This window comes from Triturus cristatus, chromosome 8, assembly GCF_964204655.1.
Source record: "Triturus cristatus chromosome 8, aTriCri1.1, whole genome shotgun sequence".
Lineage (NCBI taxonomy): Eukaryota > Metazoa > Chordata > Amphibia > Caudata > Salamandridae > Triturus > Triturus cristatus.
This window is the reverse complement of record NC_140591.1, coordinates 56401121-56418733: the sequence shown is the minus strand read 5'-3', so window position 1 is coordinate 56418733 and position 17613 is coordinate 56401121. Positions and strand designations below refer to the sequence as shown.

Here is a 17613-nt window from a genome sequence, read left to right as displayed (position 1 = left end):
TTTGTAAACTATGAATGGACTTATACTCAGAAACACAGACCTATATGGCGAGGGTCGGCAAGCTAGGTCATCTGACTACTAATAGTTTTGTATAAGGGGAACTGGAGGCTGATGCAGGCAAAGCTTTACTTTCAATTAAAGGAAGAATTGGGAAATAAAGGAGGCAAAGTTGAATACAAGAGAGGTGGAAGCAAGTTTGAAAGAAAGACAGAAAGTAAATAATATGTTGAATTAATTGTATTGTCGATTATCTTGATAAAAGGTTTTGATCATTATAAACAAAGTCAATATGAGTTGACTCAAAATAGTCTTTGTGGCATGCAAAGCAGAAGTTCAAAATGTGCCGAAACCCGGGATCGAACCAGGGACCTTTAGATCTTCAGTCTAACGCTCTCCCAACTGAGCTATTTCGGCCTGCCAGAAGCTATAGTATTCAGCCTCTTTTTTTGAACAATCCCAGAACAGAGATGCAGAACCTGGATTTTCAATCTGAGGTTAGAGCTGTGTCCTGCATTGTTCAGCAGCTAACTGGTGAAATGGGTGAGTAGCGTTTTTGGGATAAATGTTAGGTCGTTTTTCTTTTAAAACTCTGAGTGGACCAGCACTGTATTACACAGACGTATGTCGCCTGAGTAGGTAAGCTATGTCATCTCAATACTGACAACTTTGTTCAAGGAGAAGTGAAAGCTGATGCAGACAAGAGTTTACTTTGAAAAAAGTATAAAATGGGATAAATTCGTCATCAAAGCTGATGGCAAGAGAGGTGGAAGCAAGTTTAGAAGGACAGAAAGACAACTTTTTGTTGAAGTTATCATGTTGTTGATCAGTTGATAAAATATTTTGAGAAATAAAGAAAAAAAAACTAGAGCTGATTTCAAGAAATATTTTGCAAGAATGTAGGATCCCCTCGCACTGTGCTGAAAGTCAGGATTGAATCAGGTACCTTAAGCTCTTCAGTCTAACGATCTCCCAACTGAGATATTTCAGCCAACAAGTCCCTGTGGCCTCCTGATGTATTATTAATAATTGTAGGCGATACATACAGAACCTGGTCATTCTATTTTCGTTTATAGTTATGTGTTAAAGTGTCCAGTATCATTCAGCAGGTAACTTGGTCTGATGAGTGAATATCCTTTTTAGGGGACAAGGTAAGTAGAATTTTTTTTTCTAAACTCTGAATTGACTTATACTCTGAAACACAGACCTATATGGCCAGGGTGTACAAGCTATGTCATCTGACTACTGACAGTTTTGTATAAGGGGAATTGGAGGCTGATGCAGGCAAAGCTTTACTTTAAAATAAAGCAAGAAGTTGCAAATAAATGAGGCATAGTTGAATACAAGAGAGGTAGAAGCAAGTTTGAAAGGAAGACAGAAAGTAAATAATATGTTGAATTGATTGTGTTGTTGATCAGATTGATGAAAGGTTTTGATAAAGAAGAGCGTTGATTTAACTCCAAACAGCTTTTGTGACATGAAAAGCAGAAGTTGAAATTGTGCCGAAACCCGGGATTGAACCAGGGACCTTTAGATCTTCAGTCTAACGCTCTCCCAACTGAGCTATTTCAGCCTGCTGGTAGTTTGGGTCTTCATCCTTTCTTTTAAACTTTCCAAGAAAATAGATGCTCAACCTCATGCTAGAGCTATGTTTTAAGATGTCCTGTATCATTCATCAGTTAACGGGTGCAATAGGTAAATAGCATTTTTCGGATCCAGGTTAGGTAGCTTTTTTTTTTACTCTGAATGGACTAGCACCATATTACACAGAGGTATTTGGCCTGAGTAGGTAAGCTATGTCATCTGAATACTGAAATCTGTGTTCAAGGAGAAGTGGAAGCTGATGCAGACAAGAGTTTACTTTACAAAAAAGCATGAAATAGGAAACATTTGTAGTCGAAGCTGAATGCAACAGAGGTGGAAGCAAATTTAGAAGGAGGACAGAAAGACAATTCTATGTTGAATTGATCATGTTGTCGATCAGTTGATCAAATATTTTGATAAATAAAGAAAGAAAAACTTGAGCTGATACCAAGAAATATTTTGTGAGAAGCAAGAAACCTCTCAGACTTTTCCGAAACCCAGCATTGAACAAGGGACTTTTAGATTTTCAATCTAACACTCTCCCAACTGAGCTATTTCATCCAGCTGGCCACTTTGGCTTTCTGTTGTATTTTTGATAATTGTTAAAGATAAATGCAGACCCTGGTCATTCTATCTGCATGTGCAGTTATGTGTTAAATTGTCCAATATTATTCAGCAGCTAAATTGGTCTGATGGGTGAATTTCCTTTTTAGGAGCCAAGTTAGTTAGAAGATGTTTGTAAACTATGAATGGACTTATACTCAGACACACAGACCTATATGGCGAGGGTAGGCAAACTAGGTCATCTGACTACTAACAGTTTTGTATAAGGGGAACTCGAGGCTGATGCAGGCAAAGCTTTACTTTCAATTAAAGGAAGAATTGGCAAATAAAGCAGGTAAAGTTGAATACAAAAGAGGTGGAAGCAAGTTTGACAGAAAGACAGAATGTAAAAAATATGTTGAAATGGTTGTCTTATCGATCAGCTTGATAAAAGGTTTTGATCATTATAAACAACGTCAATATGAGTTGACTCCAAATAGCATTTGTGGCATGCAAAGCAGAAGTTCAAAATGTGCCTACACCCGGGATTGAACCAGGGACCTTTAGATCTTCAGTCTACTGCTCTCCCAACTGAGCTATTTCATCCAGCTGGCATTTTTGGCTTTCTGTTGTATTTTTTATAATTGTTAAAGATAAATGCAGAACCTGGTCACTCTATCTGCATGTGCAGTTATGTGTTAAATTGTCCAGTATTATTCAGTAGCTAAATTGGTCTGATGGGTGAATTTCCTTTTTAGGAGCCAAGTTAGTTAGATGATGTTTGTAAACTATGAATGGACTTATACTCAGAAACACAGACCTATATGGCGAGGGTCGGCAAGCTAGGTCATCTGACTACTAACAGTTTTGTATAAGGGGAACTGGAGGCTGATGCAGGCAAAGCTTTACTTTCAATTAAAGGAAGAATTGGGAAATAAAGGAGGCAAAGTTGAATACAAGAGAGGTGGAAGCAAGTTTGAAAGAAAGACAGAAAGTAAATAATATGTTGAATTAATTGTATTGTCGATTATCTTGATAAAAGGTTTTGATCATTATAAACAAAGTCAATATGAGTTGACTCAAAATAGTCTTTGTGGCATGCAAAGCAGAAGTTCAAAATGTGCCAAAACCCGGGATCGAACCAGGGACCTTTAGATCTTCAGTCTAACGCTCTCCCAACTGAGCTATTTCGGCCTGCCAACAGCTATAGTATTCAGCCTCTTTTTTTGAACAATCCCAGAACAGAGATGCAGAACCTGGATTTTCAATCTGAGGTTAGAGCTGTGTTTTAATGTGTCCTGCATTTTTCAGCAGCTAACTGGTGAAATGGGTGAGTAGCGTTTTTGGGATAAATGTTAGGTCGTTTTTCTTTTAAAACTCTAAGTGGACCAGCACTGTATTACACAGACGTATGTCGCCTGAGTAGGTAAGCTATGTCATCTCAATACTGACAACTTTGTTCAAGGAGAAGTGAAAGCTGATGCAGAAAAGAGTTTACTTTGAAAAAAGTAGAAAATGGGATAAATTCGTCATCAAAGCTGATGGCAAGAGTGGTGGAAGCAAGTTTAGAAGGAGGACAGAAAGACAACTTTTTGTTGAAGTTATCATGTTGTTGATCAGTTGATAAAATATTTTGAGAAATAAAGAAAAAAAAACTAGAGCTGATTTCAAGAAATATTTTGCAAGAATGTAGGATCCCCTCGCACTGTGCTGAAAGTCAGGATTGAATCAGGTACCTTAAGCTCTTCTGTCTAACGATCTCCCAACTGAGATATTTCAGCCAACAAGTCCCTGTGGCCTCCTGATGTATCATTAATAATTGTAGACGATACATACAGAACCTGGTCATTCTATTTTCGTTTATAGTTATGTGTTAAAGTGTCCAGTATCATTCAGCAGGTAACTTGGTCTGATGAGTGAATATCCTTTTTAGGGCACAATGTAGGTAGAATTTTTTTTTTCTAAACTCTGAATTGACTTATACTCTGAAACACAGACCTATATGGCCAGGGTGTACAAGCTATGTCATCTGACTACTGACAGTTTTGTATAAGGGGAATTGGAGGCTGATGCAGGCAAAGCTTTACTTTAAAATAAAGCAAGAAGTTGCAAATAAATGAGGCATAGTTGAATACAAGAGAGGTGGAAGCAAGTTTGAAAGGAAGACAGAAAGTAAATAATATGTTGAATTGATTGTGTTGTTGATCATATTGATGAAAGGTTTTGATAAAGAGGAGCGTTGATTTAACTCCAAACAGCTTTTGTGACATGAAAAGCAGAAGTTGAAATTGTGCCGAAACCCAGGATTGAACCAGGGACCTTTAGATCTTCAGTCTAACGCTCTCCCAACTGAGCTATTTCAGCCTGCTTGTAGTTTGGGTCTTCATCCTTTCTTTTAAACTTCCCAAGAAAATAGATGCTCAACCTCATGCTAGAGCTATGTTTTAAGATGTCCTGTATCATTCATCAGTTAACGGGTGCAATAGGTAAATAGCATTTTTCGGATCCAGGTTAGGTAGCTTTTTTTTTTACTCTGAATGGACTAGCACCATATTACACAGAGGTATTTGGCCTGAGTAGGTAAGCTATGTCATCTGAATACTGAAATCTGTGTTCAAGGAGAAGTGGAAGCTGATGCAGACAAGAGTTTACTTTACAAAAAAGCATGAAATAGGAAACATTTGTAGTCGAAGCTGAATGCAAGAGAGGTGGAAGCAAATTTAGAAGGAGGACAGAAAGACAATTCTATGTTGAATTGATCATGTTGTCGATCAGTTGATCAAATATTTTGATAAATAAAGAAAGAAAAACTTGAGCTGATACCAAGAAATATTTTGTGAGAAGCAAGAAACCTCTCAGACTTTTCCGAAACCCAGCATTGAACAAGGGACTTTTAGATTTTCAATCTAACACTCTCCCAACTGAGCTATTTCATCCAGCTGGCCATTTTGGCTTTCTGTTGTATTTTTGATAATTGTTAAAGATAAATGCAGACCCTGGTCATTCTATCTGCATGTGCAGTTATGTGTTAAATTGTCCAATATTATTCAGCAGCTAAATTGGTCTGATGGGTGAATTTCCTTTTTAGGAGCCAAGTTAGTTAGAAGATGTTTGTAAACTATGAATGGACTTATACTCAGACACACAGACCTATATGGCGAGGGTAGGCAAACTAGGTCATCTGACTACTAACAGTTTTGTATAAGGGGAACTCGAGGCTGATGCAGGCAAAGCTTTACTTTCAATTAAAGGAAGAATTGGCAAATAAAGCAGGTAAAGTTGAATACAAAAGAGGTGGAAGCAAGTTTGACAGAAAGACAGAATGTAAAAAATAAGTTGAAATGGTTGTCTTATCGATCAGCTTGATAAAAGGTTTTGATCATTATAAACAACGTCAATATGAGTTGACTCCAAATAGCATTTGTGGCATGCAAAGCAGAAGTTCAAAATGTGCCTACACCCGGGATTGAACCAGGGACCTTTAGATCTTCAGTCTACTGCTCTCCCAACTGAGCTATTTCATCCAGCTGGCATTTTTGGCTTTCTGTTGTATTTTTTATAATTGTTAAAGATAAATGCAGAACCTGGTCACTCTATCTGCATGTGCAGTTATGTGTTAAATTGTCCAGTATTATTCAGTAGCTAAATTGGTCTGATGGGTGAATTTCCTTTTTAGGAGCCAAGTTAGTTAGATGATGTTTGTAAACTATGAATGGACTTATTCTCAGAAACACAGACCTATATGGCGAGGGTCGGCAAGCTAGGTCATCTGACTACTAACAGTTTTGTATAAGGGGAACTGGAGGCTGATGCAGGCAAAGCTTTACTTTCAATTAAAGGAAGAATTGGGAAATAAAGGAGGCAAAGTTGAATACAAGAGAGGTGGAAGCAAGTTTGAAAGAAAGACAGAAAATAAATAATATGTTGAATTAATTGTATTGTCGATTATCTTGATAAAAGGTTTTGATCATTATAAACAAAGTCAATATGAGTTGACTCAAAATAGTCTTTGTGGCATGCAAAGCAGAAGTTCAAAATGTGCCGAAACCCGGGATCGAACCAGGGACCTTTAGATCTTCAGTCTAACGCTCTCCCAACTGAGCTATTTCGGCCTGCCAGCAGCTATAGTATTCAACCTCTTTTTTTGAACAATCCCAGAACAGAGATGCAGAACCTGGATTTTCAATCTGAGGTTAGAGCTGTGTTTTAATGTGTCCTGCATTGTTCAGCAGCTAACTGGTGAAATGGGTGAGTAGCGTTTTTGGGATAAATGTTAGGTCGTTTTTCTTTTAAAACTCTGAGTGGACCAACACTGTATTACACAGACGTATGTCACCTGAGTAGGTAAGCTATGTCATCTCAATACTGACAACTTTGTTCAAGGAGAAGTGAAAGCTGATGCAGACAAGAGTTTACTTTGAAAAAAGTATAAAATGGGATAAATTCGTCATCAAAGCTGATGGCAAGAGAGGTGGAAGCAAGTTTAGAAGGAGGACAGAAAGACAACTTTTTGTTGAAGTTATCATGTTGTTGATCAGTTGATAAAATATTTTGAGAAATAAAGAAAAAAAAACTAGAGCTGATTTCAAGAAATATTTTGCAAGAATGTAGGATCCCCTCGCACTGTGCTGAAAGTCAGGATTGAATCAGGTACCTTAAGCTCTTCAGTCTAACGATCTCCCAACTGAGATATTTCAGCCAACAAGTCCCTGTGGCCTCCTGATGTATTATTAATAATTGTAGACGATACATACAGAACCTGGTCATTCTATTTTCGTTTATAGTTATGTGTTAAAGTGTCCAGGATCATTCAGCAGGTAACTTGGTCTGATGAGTGAATATCCTTTTTAGGGGACAAGGTAAGTAGATTTTTTTTTTCTAAACTCTGAATTGACTTATACTCTGAAACACAGACCTATATGGCCAGGGTGTACAAGCTATGTCATCTGACTACTGACAGTTTTGTATAAGGGGAATTGGAGGCTGATGCAGGCAAAGCTTTACTTTAAAATAAAGCAAGAAGTTGCAAATAAATGAGGCATAGTTGAATACAAGAGAGGTGGAAGCAAGTTTGAAAGGAAGACAGAAAGTAAATAATATGTTGAATTGATTGTGTTGTTGATCAGATTGATGAAAGGTTTTGATAAAGAAGAGCGTTGATTTAACTCCAAACAGCTTTTGAGACATGAAAAGCAGAAGTTGAAATTGTGCCGAAACCCGGGATTGAACCAGGGACCTTTAGATCTTCAGTCTAACGCTCTCCCAACTGAGCTATTTCAGCCTGCTGGTAGTTTGGGTCTTCATCCTTTCTTTTAAACTTCCCAAGAAAATAGATGGTCAACCTCATGCTAGAGCTATGTTTTAAGATGTCCTGTATCATTCATCAGTTAACGGGTGCAATAGGTAAATAGCATTTTTCGGATCCAGGTTAGGTAGCTTTTTTTTTTACTCTGAATGGACTAGCACCATATTACACAGAGGTATTTGGCCTGAGTAGGTAAGCTATGTCATCTGAATACTGAAATCTGTGTTCAAGGAGAAGTGGAAGCTGATGCAGACAAGAGTTTACTTTACAAAAAAGCATGAAATAGGAAACATTTGTAGTCGAAGCTGAATGCAAGAGAGGTGGAAGCAAATTTAGAAGGAGGACAGAAAGACAATTCTATGTTGAATTGATCATGTTGTCGATCAGTTGATCAAATATTTTGATAAATAAAGAAAGAAAAACTTGAGCTGATACCAAGAAATATTTTGTGAGAAGCAAGAAACCTCTCAGACTTTTCCGAAACCCAGCATTGAACAAGGGACTTTTAGATTTTCAATCTAACACTCTCCCAACTGAGCTATTTCATCCAGCTGGCCATTTTGGCTTTCTGTTGTATTTTTGATAATTGTTAAAGATAAATCCAGATCCTGGTCATTCTATCTGCATGTGCAGTTATGTGTTAAATTGTCCAATATTATTCAGCAGCTAAATTGGTCTGATGGGTGAATTTCCTTTTTAGGAGCCAAGTTAGTTAGAAGATGTTTGTAAACTATGAATGGACTTATACTCAGACACACAGACCTATATGGCGAGGGTAGGCAAACTAGGTCATCTGACTACTAACAGTTTTGTATAAGGGGAACTCGAGGGTGATGCAAGCAAAGCTTTACTTTCAATTAAAGGAAGAATTGGCAAATAAAGCAGGTAAAGTTGAATACAAGAGAGGTGGAAGCAAGTTTGACAGAAAGACAGAATGTAAAAAATATGTTGAAATGGTTGTCTTATCGATCAGCTTGATAAAAGGTTTTGATCATTATAAACAACGTCAATATGAGTTGACTCCAAATAGCATTTGTGGCATGCAAAGCAGAAGTTCAAAATGTGCCTAAACCCGGGATTGAACCAGGGACCTTTAGATCTTCAGTCTACTGCTCTCCCAACTGAGCTATTTCATCCAGCTGGCAATTTTGGCTTTCTGTTGTATTTTTTATAATTGTTAAAGATAAATGCAGAACCTGGTCACTCTATCTGCATGTGCAGTTATGTGTTAAATTGTCCAGTATTATTCAGTAGCTAAATTGGTCTGATGGGTGAATTTCCTTTTTAGAAACCAAGTTAGTTAGATGATGTTTGTAAACTATGAATGGACTTATACTCAGAAACACAGACCTATATGGCGAGGGTCGGCAAGCTAGGTCATCTGACTACTAACAGTTTTGTATAAGGGGAACTGGAGGCTGATGCAGGCAAAGCTTTACTTTCAATTAAAGGAAGAATTGGGAAATAAAGGAGGCAAAGTTGAATACAAGAGAGGTGGAAGCAAGTTTGAAAGAAAGACAGAAAGTAAATAATATGTTGAATTAATTGTATTGTCGATTATCTTGATAAAAGGTTTTGATCATTATAAACAAAGTCAATATGAGTTGACTCAAAATAGTCTTTGTGGCATGCAAAGCAGAAGTTCAAAATGTGCCAAAACCCGGGATCGAACCAGGGACCTTTAGATCTTCAGTCTAACGCTCTCCCAACTGAGCTATTTCGGCCTGCCAGCAGCTATAGTATTCAGCCTCTTTTTTTGAACAATCCCAGAACAGAGATGCAGAACCTGGATTTTCAATCTGAGGTTAGAGCTGTGTTTTAATGTGTCCTGTATTGTTCAGCAGCTAACTGGTGAAATGGGTGAGTAGCGTTTTTGGGATAAATGTTAGGTCGTTTTTCTTTTAAAAACACTAAGTGGACCAGCACTGTATTACACAGACGTATGTCGCCTGAGTAGGTAAGCTATGTCATCTCAATACTGACAACTTTGTTCAAGGAGAAGTGAAAGCTGATGCAGACAAGAGTTTACTTTGAAAAAAGTATAAAATGGGATAAATTCGTCATCAAAGCTGATGGCAAGAGAGGTGGAAGCAAGTTTAGAAGGAGGACAGAAAGACAACTTTTTGTTGAAGTTATCATGTTGTTGATCAGTTGATAAAATATTTTGAGAAATAAAGAAAAAAAAACTAGAGCTGATTTCAAGAAATATTTTGCAAGAATGTAGGATCCCCTCGCACTGTGCTGAAAGTCAGGATTGAATCAGGTACCTTAAGCTCTTCAGTCTAACGATCTCCCAACTGAGATATTTCAGCCAACAAGTCCTTGTGGCCTCCTGATGTATTATTAATAATTGTAGACGATACATACAGAACCTGGTCATTCTATTTTCGTTTATAGTTATGTGTTAAAGTGTCCAGTATCATTCAGCAGGTAACTTGGTCTGATGAGTGAATATCCTTTTTAGGGGACAAGGTAAGTAGAATTTGTTTTTCTAAACTCTGAATTGACTTATACTCTGAAACACAGACCTATATGGCCAGGGTGTACAAGCTATGTCATCTGACTACTGACAGTTTTGTATAAGGGGAATTGGAGGCTGATGCAGGCAAAGCTTTACTTTAAAATAAAGCAAGAAGTTGCAAATAAATGAGGCATAGTTGAATACAAGAGAGGTGGAAGCAAGTTTGAAAGGAAGACAGAAAGTAAATAATATGTTGAATTGATTGTGTTGTTGATCAGATTGATGAAAGGTTTTGATAAAGAAGAGCGTTGATTTAACTCCAAACAGCTTTTGTGACATGAAAAGCAGAAGTTGAAATTGTGCCGAAACCCGGGATTGAACCAGGGACCTTTAGATCTTCAGTCTAACGCTCTCCCAACTGAGCTATTTCGGCCTGCTGGTAGTTTGGGTCTTCATCCTTTCTTTTAAACTTCCCAAGAAAATAGATGCTCAACCTCATGCTAGAGCTATGTTTTAAGATGTCCTGTATCATTCATCAGTTAACGGGTGCAATAGGTAAATAGCATTTTTCGGATCCAGGTTAGGTAGCTTTTTTTTTTACTCTGAATGGACTAGCACCATATTACACAGAGGTATTTGGCCTGAGTAGGTAAGCTATGTCATCTGAATACTGAAATCTGTGTTCAAGGAGAAGTGGAAGCTGATGCAGACAAGAGTTTACTTTACAAAAAAGAATGAAATAGGAAACATTTGTAGTCGAAGCTGAATGCAAGAGAGGTGGAAGCAAATTTAGAAGGAGGACAGAAAGACAATTCTATGTTGAATTGATCATGTTGTCGATCAGTTGATCAAATATTTTGATAAATAAAGAAAGAAAAACTTGAGCTGATACCAAGAAATATTTTGTGAGAAGCAAGAAACCTCTCAGACTTTTCCGAAACCCAGCATGGAACAAGGGACTTTTAGATTTTCAATCTAACACTCTCCCAACTGAGCTATTTCATCCAGCTGGCCATTTTGGCTTTCTGTTGTATTTTTGATAATTGTTAAAGATAAATGCAGACCCTGGTCATTCTATCTGCATGTGCAGTTATGTGTTAAATTGTCCAATATTATTCAGCAGCTAAATTGGTCTAATGGGTGAATTTCCTTTTTAGGAGCCAAGTTAGTTAGAAGATGTTTGTAAACTATGAATAGACTTATACTCAGACACACAGACCTATATGGCGAGGGTAGGCAAACTAGGTCATCTGACTACTAACAGTTTTGTATAAGGGGAACTCGAGGCTGATGCAGGCAAAGCTTTACTTTCAATTAAAGGAAGAATTGGCAAATAAAGCAGGTAAAGTTGAATACAAGAGAGGTGGAAGCAAGTTTGACAGAAAGACAGAATGTAAAAAATATGTTGAAATGGTTGTCTTATCGATCAGCTTGATAAAAGGTTTTGATCATTATAAACAACGTCAATATGAGTTGACTCCAAATAGCATTTGTGGCATGCAAAGCAGAAGTTCAAAATGTGCCTAAACCCGGGATTGAACCAGGGACCTTTAGATCTTCAGTCTACTGCTCTCCCAACTGAGCTATTTCATCCAGCTGGCAATTTTGGCTTTCTGTTGTATTTTTTATAATTGTTAAAGATAAATGCAGAACCTGGTCACTCTATCTGCATGTGCAGTTATGTGTTGAATTGTCCAGTATTATTCAGTAGCTAAATTGGTCTGATGGGTGAATTTCCTTTTTAGGAGCCAAGTTAGTTAGATGATGTTTGTAAACTATGAATGGACTTATACTCAGAAACACAGACCTATCTGGCGAGGGTCGGCAAGCTAGGTCATCTGACTACTAACAGTTTTGTATAAGGGGAACTGGAGGCTGATGCAGGCAAAGCTTTACTTTCAATTAAAGGAAGAATTGGGAAATAAAGGAGGCAAAGTTGAATACAAGGGAGGTGGAAGCAAGTTTGAAAGAAAGACAGAAAGTAAATAATATGTTGAATTAATTGTATTGTCGATTATCTTGATAAAAGGTTTTGATCATTATAAACAAAGTCAATATGAGTTGACTCAAAATAGTCTTTGTGGCATGCAAAGCAGAAGTTCAAAATGTGCCGAAACCCGGGATCGAACCAGGGACCTTTAGATCTTCAGTCTAACGCTCTCCCAACTGAGCTATTTCGGCCTGCCAGCAGCTATAGTATTCAGCCTCTTTTTTTGAACAATCCCAGGACAGAGATGCAGAACCTGGATTTTCAATCTGAGGTTAGAGCTGTGTTTTAATGTGTCCTGCATTGTTCAGCAGCTAACTGGTGAAATGGGTGAGTAGCGTTTTTGGGATAAATGTTAGGTCGTTTTTCTTTTAAAACTCTGAGTGGACCAGCACTGTATTACACAGACGTATGTCGCCTGAGTAGGTAAGCTATGTCATCTCAATACTGACAACTTTGTTCAAGAAGAAGTGAAAGCTGATGCAGACAAGAGTTTACTTTGAAAAAAGTATAAAATGGGATAAATTCGTCATCAAAGCTGATGGCAAGAGAGGTGGAAGCAAGTTTAGAAGGAGGACAGAAAGACAACTTTTTGTTGAAGTTATCATGATGTTGATCAGTTGATAAAATATTTTGAGAAATAAAGAAAAAAAAACTAGAGCTGATTTCAAGAAATATTTTGCAAGAATGTAGGATCCCCTCGCACTGTGCTGAAAGTCAGGATTGAATCAGGTACCTTAAGCTCTTCAGTCTAACGATCTCCCAACTGAGATATTTCAGCCAACAAGTCCCTGTGGCCTCCTGATGTATTATTAATAATTGTAGATGATACATACAGAACCTGGTCATTCTATTTTCGTTTATAGTTATGTGTTAAAGTGTCCAGGATCATTCAGCAGGTAACTTGGTCTGATGAGTGAATATCCTTTTTAGGGGACAAGGTAAGTAGAATTTTTTTTTCTAAACTCTGAATTGACTTATACTCTGAAACACAGACCTATATGGCCAGGGTGTACAAGCTATGTCATCTGACTACTGACAGTTTTGTATAAGGGGAATTGGAGGCTGATGCAGGCAAAGCTTTACTTTAAAATAAAGCAAGAAGTTGCAAATAAATGAGGCATAGTTGAATACAAGAGAGGTGGAAGCAAGTTTGAAAGGAAGACAGAAAGTAAATAATATGTTGAATTGATTGTGTTGTTGATCAGATTGATGAAAGGTTTTGATAAAGAAGAGCGTTTATTTAACTCCAAACAGCTTTTGTGACATGAAAAGCAGAAGTTGAAATTGTGCCGAAACCCAGGATTGAACCAGGGACCTTTAGATCTTCAGTCTAACGCTCTCCCAACTGAGCTATTTCGGCCTGCTGGTAGTTTGGGTCTTCATCCTTTCTTTTAAACTTCCCAAGAAAATAGATGCTCAACCTCATGCTAGAGCTATGTTTTAAGATGTCCTGTATCATTCATCAGTTAACGGGTGCAATAGGTAAATAGCATTTTTCGGATCCAGGTTAGGTAGCTTTTTTTTTTACTCTGAATGGACTAGCACCATGTTACACAGAGGTATTTGGCCTGAGTAGGTAAGCTATGTCATCTGAATACTGAAATCTGTGTTCAAGGAGAAGTGGAAGCTGATGCAGACAAGAGTTTACTTTACAAAAAAGCATGAAATAGGAAACATTTGTAGTCGAAGCTGAATGCAAGAGAGGTGGAAGCAAATTTAGAAGGAGGACAGAAAGACAATTCTATGTTGAATTGATCATGTTGTCGATCAGTTGATCAAATATTTTGATAAATAAAGAAAGAAAAACTTGAGCTGATACCAAGAAATATTTTGTGAGAAGCAAGAAACCTCTCAGACTTTTCCGAAACCCAGCATTGAACAAGGGACTTTTAGATTTTCAATCTAACACTCTCCCAACTGAACTATTTCATCCAGCTGGCCATTTTGGCTTTCTGTTGTATTTTTGATAATTGTTAAAGATAAATACAGACCCTGGTCATTCTATCTGCATGTGCAGTTATGTGTTAAATTGTCCAATATTATTCAGCAGCTAAATTGGTCTGATGGGTGAATTTCCTTTTTAGGAGCCAAGTTAGTTAGAAGATGTTTGTAAACTATGAATGGACTTATACTCAGACACACAGACCTATATGGCGAGGGTAGGCAAACTAGGTCATCTGACTACTAACAGTTTTGTATAAGGGAAACTCGAGGCTGATGCAAGCAAAGCTTTACTTTCAATTAAAGGAAGAATTGGCAAATAAAGCAGGTAAAGTTGAATACAAGAGAGGTGGAAGCAAGTTTGACAGAAAGACAGAATGTAAAAAATATGTTGAAATGGTTGTCTTATCGATCAGCTTGATAAAAGGTTTTGATCATTATAAACAACGTCAATATGAGTTGACTGCAAATAGCATTTGTGGCATGCAAAGCAGAAGTTCAAAATGTGCCTAAACCCGGGATTGAACCAGGGACCTTTAGATCTTCAGTCTACTGCTCTCCCAACTGAGCTATTTCATCCAGCTGGCAATTTTGGCTTTCTGTTGTATTTTTTATAATTGTTAAAGATAAACGCAGAACCTGGTCACTCTATCTGCATGTGCAGTTATGTGTTAAATTGTCCAGTATTATTCAGTAGCTAAATTGGTCTGATGGGTGAATTTCCTTTTTAGGAGCCAAGTTAGTTAGATGATGTTTGTAAACTATGAATGGACTTATACTCAGAAACACAGACCTATCTGGCGAGGGTCGGCAAGCTAGGTCATCTGACTACTAACAGTTTTGTATAAGGGGAACTGGAGGCTGATGCAGGCAAAGCTTTACTTTCAATTAAAGGAGGAATTGGGAAATAAAGGAGGCAAAGTTGAATACAAGAGAGGTGGAAGCAAGTTTGAAAGAAAGACAGAAAGTAAATAATATGTTGAATTAATTGTATTGTCGATTATCTTGATAAAAGGTTTTGATCATTATAAACAAAGTCAATATGAGTTGACTCAAAATAGTCTTTGTGGCATGCAAAGCAGAAGTTCAAAATGTGCCGAAACCCGGGATCGAACCAGGGACCTTTAGATCTTCAGTCTAACGCTCTCCCAACTGAGCTATTTCGGCCTGCCAGCAGCTATAGTATTCAGCCTCTTTTTTTGAACAATCCCAGAACAGAGATGCAGAACCTGGATTTTCAATCTGAGGTTAGAGCTGTGTTTTAATGTGTCCTGCATTGTTCAGCAGCTAACTGGTGAAATGGGTGAGTAGCGTTTTTGGGATAAATGTTAGGTCGTTTTTCTTTTAAAACTCTGAGTGGACCAGCACTGTATTACACAGACGTATGTCGCCTGAGTAGGTAAGCTATGTCATCTCAATACTGACAACTTTGTTCAAGGAGAAGTGAAAGCTGATGCAGACAAGAGTTTACTTTGAAAAAAGTATAAAATGGGATAAATTCGTCATCAAAGCTGATGGCAAGAGAGGTGGAAGCAAGTTTAGAAGGAGGACAGAAAGACAACTTTTTGTTGAAGTTATCATGTTGTTGATCAGTTGATAAAATATTTTGAGAAATAAAGAAAAAAAAACTAGAGCTGATTTCAAGAAATATTTTGCAAGAATGTAGGATCCCCTCGCACTGTGCTGAAAGTCAGGATTGAATCAGGTACCTTAAGCTCTTCAGTCTAACGATCTCCCAACTGAGATATTTCAGCCAACAAGTCCCTGTGGCCTCCTGATGTATTATTAATAATTGTAGACGATACATACAGAACCTGGTCATTCTATTTTCGTTTATAGTTATGTGTTAAAGTGTCCAGGATCATTCAGCAGGTAACTTGGTCTGATGAGTGAATATCCTTTTTAGGGGACAAGGTAAGTCTAAACTCTGAATTGACTTATACTCTGAAACACAGACCTATATGGCCAGGGTGTACAAGCTATGTCATCTGACTACTGACAGTTTTGTATAAGGGGAATTGGAGGCTGATGCAGGCAAAGCTTTACTTTAAAATAAAGCAAGAAGTTGCAAATAAATGAGGCATAGTTGAATACAAGAGAGGTGGAAGCAAGTTTGAAAGGAAGACAGAAAGTAAATAATATGTTGAATTGATTGTGTTGTTGATCAGATTGATGAAAGGTTTTGATAAAGAAGAGCGTTGATTTAACTCCAAACAGCTTTTGTGACATGAAAAGCAGAAGTTGAAATTGTGCCGAAACCCGGGATTGAACCAGGGACCTTTAGATCTTCAGTCTAACGCTCTCCCAACTGAGCTATTTCGGCCTGCTGGTAGTTTGGGTCTTCATCCTTTCTTTTAAACTTCCCAAGAAAATAGATGCTCAACCTCATGCTAGAGCTATGTTTTAAGATGTCCTGTATCATTCATCAGTTAACGGGTGCAATAGGTAAATAGCATTTTTCGGATCCAGGTTAGGTAGCTTTTTTTTTTACTCTGAATGGACTAGCACCATATTACACAGAGGTATTTGGCCTGAGTAGGTAAGCTATGTCATCTGAATACTGAAATCTGTGTTCAAGGAGAAGTGGAAGCTGATGCAGACAAGAGTTTACTTTACAAAAAAGCATGAAATAGGAAATATTTGTAGTCGAAGCTGAATGCAAGAGAGGTGGAAGCAAGTTTAGAAGGAGGACAGAAAGACAACTTTTTGTTGAAGTTATCATGTTGTTGATCAGTTGATAAAATATTTTGAGAAATAAAGAAAAAAAAACTAGAGCTGATTTCAAGAAATATTTTGCAAGAATGTAGGATCCCCTCGCACTGTGCTGAAAGTCAGGATTGAATCAGGTACCTTAAGCTCTTCAGTCTAACGATCTCCCAACTGAGATATTTCAGCCAACAAGTCCCTGTGGCCTCCTGATGTATTATTAATAATTGTAGACGATACATACAGAACCTGGTCATTCTATTTTTGTTTATAGTTATGTGTTAAAGTGTCCAGTATCATTCAGCAGGTAACTTGGTCTGATGAGTGAATATCCTTTTTAGGGTGTGGAAATATGGATTTTTCTGGTCAGTTATGTCCCCTATCTTGGACCCCAACGGTTCTATGTGCATGTCACAAGTACATGTATGTTCCCTCCAGTTCCAGTTATGAAGACGCAAATACATGTGCGTCCACCGTCAACATGTCCTCTGTCAGATCCACCATGAATAGGCCGGATATTCCATTCCTAAGTACGAAAGGCCACCGGCTTTATATGGTTCACTTATGCCATTTTACAGTCCAGGCAAGTAGGCCCAGATTCTGTCATCAAACTCTTCTTGCTTTCTGCCTCTGAAAGCTCCAGTCTGAGCCTGCATCTGTGACCATGAACTTTGTCTCATTCTCTGCGCAGCTCACGAAGCCTGACATCAGCCTATTCTCTGCCAAGAACTGTATTTCACCTTCGAATTATCTGCTTCCCCCTCAGCCGATGCATTCCTGCCTAGTAGTTTAAGTAAACATTCTTCCAGTTACCAAGCAAAAGGCCCGGCTTCTCTGTCCTCATGCAAGTAATTCATAGTCCTGTTACCATGGAATATTTCTACCCCCTCGCATTTAGTGTAGACACTTAGACGCTTGTACACGCACACACAGTCAGTATAGAACAGATTCTGTCCGAGAGTCCTTCTTTTATGGATAACATAGTTCTTTAAACATAGGATGTTAGATATGATTTGGGACTAGGTTGACTTGACCCCCCAGACTTCTTGTCTCCACATGTAGAGCTAAATGTCAAGTCCCCTTCAC

The 17613-nt window shown here is 37.9% G+C and overlaps 8 non-coding genes across 8 annotated transcripts; all 8 read right to left on the bottom strand.

Moving 5' to 3' along the window:
* Positions 1–341: 341 nt before the first annotated feature.
* On the bottom strand, positions 342–414 carry TRNAF-GAA (transfer RNA phenylalanine (anticodon GAA)). The gene has a single exon. It is a non-coding gene; the product is annotated as a tRNA-Phe (tRNA).
* A 2831-nt stretch (positions 415–3245) lies between these two features.
* On the bottom strand, positions 3246–3318 carry TRNAF-GAA (transfer RNA phenylalanine (anticodon GAA)). Its single transcript has one exon. It is a non-coding gene; the product is annotated as a tRNA-Phe (tRNA).
* A 2845-nt stretch (positions 3319–6163) lies between these two features.
* TRNAF-GAA (transfer RNA phenylalanine (anticodon GAA)) lies at positions 6164–6236 on the bottom strand. Its single transcript has one exon. It is a non-coding gene; the product is annotated as a tRNA-Phe (tRNA).
* A 2844-nt stretch (positions 6237–9080) lies between these two features.
* Positions 9081–9153, bottom strand: TRNAF-GAA (transfer RNA phenylalanine (anticodon GAA)). The gene has a single exon. It is a non-coding gene; the product is annotated as a tRNA-Phe (tRNA).
* A 1097-nt stretch (positions 9154–10250) lies between these two features.
* Positions 10251–10323, bottom strand: TRNAF-GAA (transfer RNA phenylalanine (anticodon GAA)). Its single transcript has one exon. It is a non-coding gene; the product is annotated as a tRNA-Phe (tRNA).
* A 1675-nt stretch (positions 10324–11998) lies between these two features.
* Positions 11999–12071, bottom strand: TRNAF-GAA (transfer RNA phenylalanine (anticodon GAA)). The gene has a single exon. It is a non-coding gene; the product is annotated as a tRNA-Phe (tRNA).
* Positions 12072–14915: 2844 nt separating this feature from the next.
* TRNAF-GAA (transfer RNA phenylalanine (anticodon GAA)) lies at positions 14916–14988 on the bottom strand. The gene has a single exon. It is a non-coding gene; the product is annotated as a tRNA-Phe (tRNA).
* A 1083-nt stretch (positions 14989–16071) lies between these two features.
* On the bottom strand, positions 16072–16144 carry TRNAF-GAA (transfer RNA phenylalanine (anticodon GAA)). The gene has a single exon. It is a non-coding gene; the product is annotated as a tRNA-Phe (tRNA).
* Positions 16145–17613: the final 1469 nt, after the last annotated feature.